Source organism: Hordeum vulgare, chromosome 4H (genome assembly GCF_904849725.1).
Source record: "Hordeum vulgare subsp. vulgare chromosome 4H, MorexV3_pseudomolecules_assembly, whole genome shotgun sequence".
In the NCBI taxonomy this organism is placed as follows: domain Eukaryota; kingdom Viridiplantae; phylum Streptophyta; class Magnoliopsida; order Poales; family Poaceae; genus Hordeum; species Hordeum vulgare.
In genome coordinates this window covers 493,028,738-493,034,737 of record NC_058521.1, presented here as the reverse complement: position 1 = coordinate 493,034,737, position 6,000 = coordinate 493,028,738, and positions in this window count along the sequence as shown.

The window sequence follows — 6,000 nt, the reverse complement described above, 5'->3', positions numbered from 1 at the left end:
AAGCGTCTATGTCAGAGCTTTGATTTAGAACAAGAACTTTCAATCAAACACACAGGAAGATAGGGGCTTAATGTTCTGCCTCCCAACTTATTTGTCTCAGGGATAATGTCAAAACTAATGAATCATGATCACCTATATCCAACTGGATATATGTGCCTAGATATTTCCCCACCACATGATGCTTTCCAACTAATAAATTGAGGTTGCGATAAGAAGTTGAATCAACAAGAAAATAAGTAACATGAAATTAAATAGGTTATACCTTCTCAGAGCGAAGCACAGATTTGCACGGGTGTCAGGCCTCATTGTTTCAAAATAGAGATGAAGATGTAATTTTGGTTGGTGCGCCTTTCATGTCAACATCACAAGAGAGTTTTCAATACCTCCAATGCTAATCACATTATTAGCAGTTCCCAAAGAGAATTGAAATTTTACTCCCCCTCAACCATTCAATCGCATTCCATGCCTAGCCGTATCCATGGGTGCTCTCCAAACAATCAACTTTCTGGGGGTCCTTATTTATTTATTTTTGTACTATGCACGACTATGCATCCTTTTTACCAGCCTCTCTTGTGCAATGACAACTGGATAAACAGTCATCATGAGAATAACTCACTTATCATGGAAGATAATAACCGCCCTGTTGCTCCATGATTGGTACGAGCACACAAAACAGATGTTTCTTTGAAGATTTTAGAGGTGGCACATGCAAATTTACTTGGAATGGCAGTGAAGTACCATATATAGGTAGGTATGGTGGACTCTCATGTAAGAACCTTGGTTCAAGGGTTTGGACACACAAGTAGTATCTCTACTTAGTACGAAGTTTTGGCTACGAAAAGGTTCTAAGAAAGCATCACATGTTAGAGGATTCCTGACAATATAACTTCTAGGTGAATATAAACAAACATAACCATTATGCTGTCTTCCTTTTCCAATGTCAACTACTTGACCATGTTTGAAAATAATTAATGGGAGCTCCCAATCATAGAAGATGTCCAAGATAGTATATTTATACGTGAAATCTTTATTCCTTCAATATTATTTCAATAATTTTTCAAGTGACTAATGCTATGTTTGCTAACCTCCAATAAATTTATTGCTTATACTCTTAGTATGTGAAGTCACTATTCCCCACGGGACAAGCATATGAAGCTTATATAAATTCATGTTTTATGAAATTCTATTCATTCAACATTTTCTCTTGGGATATAAGTGAAGCACAAGAGTGATCATGAAACTACTCTCGACATGATATAAGTGAAGTTCATAGAGCATTCTTCAAACAATATAGAGAGACCAATATCCAAGCTCAAAATATAAAAGTGAAGCACGTGAAGCATTCTATAAAGCCATACTCAAAAGATTTAAGTGAAGCACATGAAGCATTTTATAAGTAAACCAAGGTTTATCTAATTCCACCATGGTGCATATAATAATAAGGAATACTAAATACATAATATGCTCCAAGAATATCACAAGTGAACGAATGAAAACTGAGGATCACATTGGCTAAACGATAATTGTTGACGAAGAGAGGTGGGATGCGTAGCATCCCCAAGCTTAGATGCTTGAAACTTCTTGTAATATATACTTGGGGTGCATTGGGCGTCGCCAACCTTGAGCTTTTGTATCCTGTTCAATAGCCTCATATCTCGGTTTCACCTAAGCCTCAAAACTTCATCGAGAGAAACATTAATAGAACCCGTGAGATAGATTAGTACACATAATAATAAGGGACATTTACATTTTCCCCCTAATTTTGGCCCGACCTCATCTTTACCCCTAAAAAACAGTGCTCAACTTTCTCCCTCTTCGTTAGATGGCGTTATGGAAATTCCCTTCCGTCTCGTTTCCGTCCGGACAAAGGGGCTTGACCGTTAAATTGTGGACGAAAAAAACTATGTCCAGGAAATGTCTCGATAACGTTCTAACCCCTTTGACCTGATGGAAATGGTACGAAAGGGTATTTCCATAACGCCATCTAAAGGAAGAGGGGCAAATTGAGCACTATTTTTTAGGGGTAAAGATGAGCTAGGGCCAAAGTAAGGGGGAAATGGAATTGGCCCTAAGAATAAATCTACACTTCATGTACTGCCAAGAGAAGTTGCATAATCATTTTCAAACATTACGTATTGTATACTATCATTTTCACAATTTATATCTACCAATATAAGCCATGAAAACTCTAGGATAAGTAGATGGAAAACTATGACAACAATATGTCCAAACAAAACAATTTGTAGCAATTCATTTAAATAGTACACTTATGCATCTCCAAAAATTCGAAAATTTAGGAAATGCTAAAGAATTTGTATGACAGTAATGTATAAATATTCCATAAACTTTCCACGTTCCAGTAGAATCTATTTATTCAAATACTAAAACAAAGTTTTTGTTTTTATACAGCACACCTCACACATGCAATTCAAGCATTTTAAAGGCGATTCTTGGAATTTTTTATTGAGAAACAGGATTCTAAGTAATAGCAAGAAAATACTACTAAAATAAAATTACGCTCCAAGCAAAACACATATTATGTGACGAATAAAAATATTGCTCCAAGTAAGATATACCCATAGTGTTGAAGACGAAAGAGGAGATACCATCCGGGGCATCCCCAAGCTTAGACGCTTGAGCCTTTCTTGGATATTACCTTGGTGGTCCCTTCGGCATCCCCAAGCTTAGGTTCTCCATGCTCCTTATTCTCCAAATATCGGTATATCACCTAAAAGTTGAAAACTTCAATCACAGAAAACTTGACAGAAACCTCTGAAATCCGCTAGTATAATAGGCAGAGCATAAACTTTATGTACTATTATAAATTGGTCCATGTTTAATTATTGCATAAGGTATCGTATTCTAACTTCTCCATGGATTATAGCCCTCGATACAATCCGTAGCATCATCAAAACAAGCAAACTATGCAAGCAAAAAACATAATCTATCTAAAATAGAACTCTCTGTAATGATCAGCACAAACACCATACTTATGTAACTCAAAAAACTCCGAACAATTGGGAATACCTTGGTATTTTGTATATTAATACCATGTAGAAAATGCACATCAAAAGTACGTTCTAGTAAATTCATAAAAATTCTTCATTGGATGTCAAAGTTTCTGTTTTTGCACCGTGTCAATTCTACTCATCATCCAAATCATCCCAAAGGCTTTACTTGGCACATTATTGAAATAAAAGACCCAAAATATGATTACTACAATAGCTTAATCACGTAAACAAACAAAAACAGGAAGTATAAGTGTTGGATTGTCTCCCAGCAAGCGCTTTTCTTTAAACCTTTTAACTAGGCATGATAATTATAGTTGATGAAACATGCAAAAGAGCATAATGAAATTTTTGAAAAGAATATTATTTTTATGGTACAGTGGTATATACAAGGGGATGATTATTTTATTAGAAACTTCCATGAAAAATTCTACATTGTTTCCATGAGCATGAACACAAGTGTTCAAGGTCGACCCTCACTTCTTCAATGCATAACTTTCCAACCGCTTCTCTTTTAAGGGCAAGTAAATTTTTTGTGTTTTTAATTTTTCAATATTTTTTTGTTTTCAACCAAAAGTAACGAAGAAAAACAGGAAAAAAATCTACTTAGTGATAGAAGCAAACAAGCATACACAAAAATATTAACCCCACACTACTGCTCCCCAGCAATGGCGCGAGAAAAGAGCTTGATAATCCCCAAATGCAAGGAATCATCATAGCAATTTCCAAATATTGAAGTTGTGAGTATGGATTGTCGAACCCACAAGGAGCTAAATATAAGATCAGTATTCTCTCAAGTCCTATCTGCCACTGATAGGACTCTACATACACCGAACATTTGCTTCTATCTAGTAACAAGAAATAAAACCGCGTTGTGCGTATAGAGAGGATAGCTTTGCATGAAATTGGAGAAACAAATATGAAAATAGTTGTTTCCTAAATAAAATTATAATATATTAAAATATATTACAAATAGCAAGTGTGGAATAATGATGGTATGGTGTGCGGAATCATCCTAGACAATTGATAAAAAAGATCGGTAATCATTCTTGCAATTTTATATGAGGGAGAGGCATGATCTAACATACTTTCCGTAATTGTATCATATGAACTTATGATTGGACCTCTAGCAAGCATCGCCAACTACTAGCAATCATTAAGGTAAACCAAACCATAGCATTAAACACCAAGTCCCCTTGTACTCCAATACTTAAACAACCCCCTTACTCGATTGTAAGCTTCTATCACTCTAGCCACCCACTATAAGAGAATCATGAACATATTACAACACCCTCCAGTGTGAATCCTTCATGTGTGTTCCTCATGGAAGGCACCTTAGGACAACACCAAAATAAAATATACACTTAAACCAATTAAGATCATCAATCAACCCAAAGGACAACATAGTTCTACTCAAACATCATAGGATGGCAACAAATCATTGATTAATAATATGTGGCATGAAACACCATGTTCAAGTAGGGGATTACAGCGGGATGTGGGAGAGTGGATGTCCATAGACAAATGAGGGAGGGTGATGGAGACAGTGATGTTGATGAATATGATCACCGTGGTGATGCTTCCCTCGACGGCACTCCGGCATCACCAGAAGAGAGGGGGAGAGAGTCTCCCCCCTTAGGCTTCCTCCTCCATGGACTCTCCCCATCTAGGGAGAGGTTGTACCTATGGTCCTTGTTCGCCATGGTTCCCGGAGGGGCGAGAGCCCCACCGAGATTGGACCTCTCTCTGTTTCTCTCCTGTTTTTGGTGTTGTTTTCTCTCCTTTCACCGCTTCTTAAATATCCAAAGATCCGTAACTCCGATGGGGCTGAAATTTTGAGGGGATTTTTGTAGGAAAAAATATCTCCTTGTGGTGAAAGAAGGGCCTCAACCGTCTTAAGGCGTGTCCCCAAGGTATCAGGGAGAAACCACTACCCTTCGACGTTCCATGTTGCCTTGGGAGATCCTCGGGCATCGTGTGCATTGATTCTACTTCCCAAAATTCACATAGATTCCAAAAAAATCTCCATAATTTTTATCGCATTTGAAATCTCTTTGATATGGAATTTTTGTGAAACAAAATACACACGAAAAACAGGAACTGGATAAGTAAGTTTGTCCCAAAAATAATAAAAAATATTGCCAAAAGTATATGAAAGTTGTAAAACATTGGCATGAATGCTTTGTAAGTTATGAATACGTTGGAGACATATCAGCATCCCCAAGCTTAATTCCTGCTTATCTCGATTAGGCAAATGATATAATAAATAACTTATGAAGTGTGAATGCTAGCATAGTATATAAGTTTGATCAATGTTAGTACCAATCACTTTTTTTAGCATCATAAAACAACAACTATTTTCTCATAGAACTTCTCATGATAAAGTAACATGCTATTCACATGTTAAAGTATAGACCATAAACTTTCATGAAAACTATCAAACTAGGTTTCTTAGTCATCAAAAAATTACAATTCATCTTATTTTCAGGAAGGATCTATGTTAGAGATTTTATTTAGCAATTTTCACATACTCAACTATCATTTAGTCTTCCATGATTGCTAAAACTCGAGACATATTTTTAGAACAAGAAGTTTCAATCAAACACATAGGAAGATAGGGGCTTAATGCATCGCCTGCCAACTTATTTATCTTAGGGATAATGTCAACAATAATGAATCATGATCATCTATATCTAACTGGGTATATGTGCTTGTATCTTTCCCCACCACATGATGCTTGCCAACTAATAGATTGAGGTTTGAATAATAAGTTGACTCAACAAGAAAAATAAGTAACATGGAAATATATAGATTGTCCCTTCGCACAGGGAAGAAGGGATTCGCAAAGGTGCCAGAGCTAATTGTATTAAAACAGGGATGAATATGTAATTTTGGGTGGCGTGGCTTTCATATCAACGTCACAACAAAGTTTTCAATATCTCCCATGCTAATCAGATTATTGGCGGTTCCCAAACAGAATTGAAATTTTACT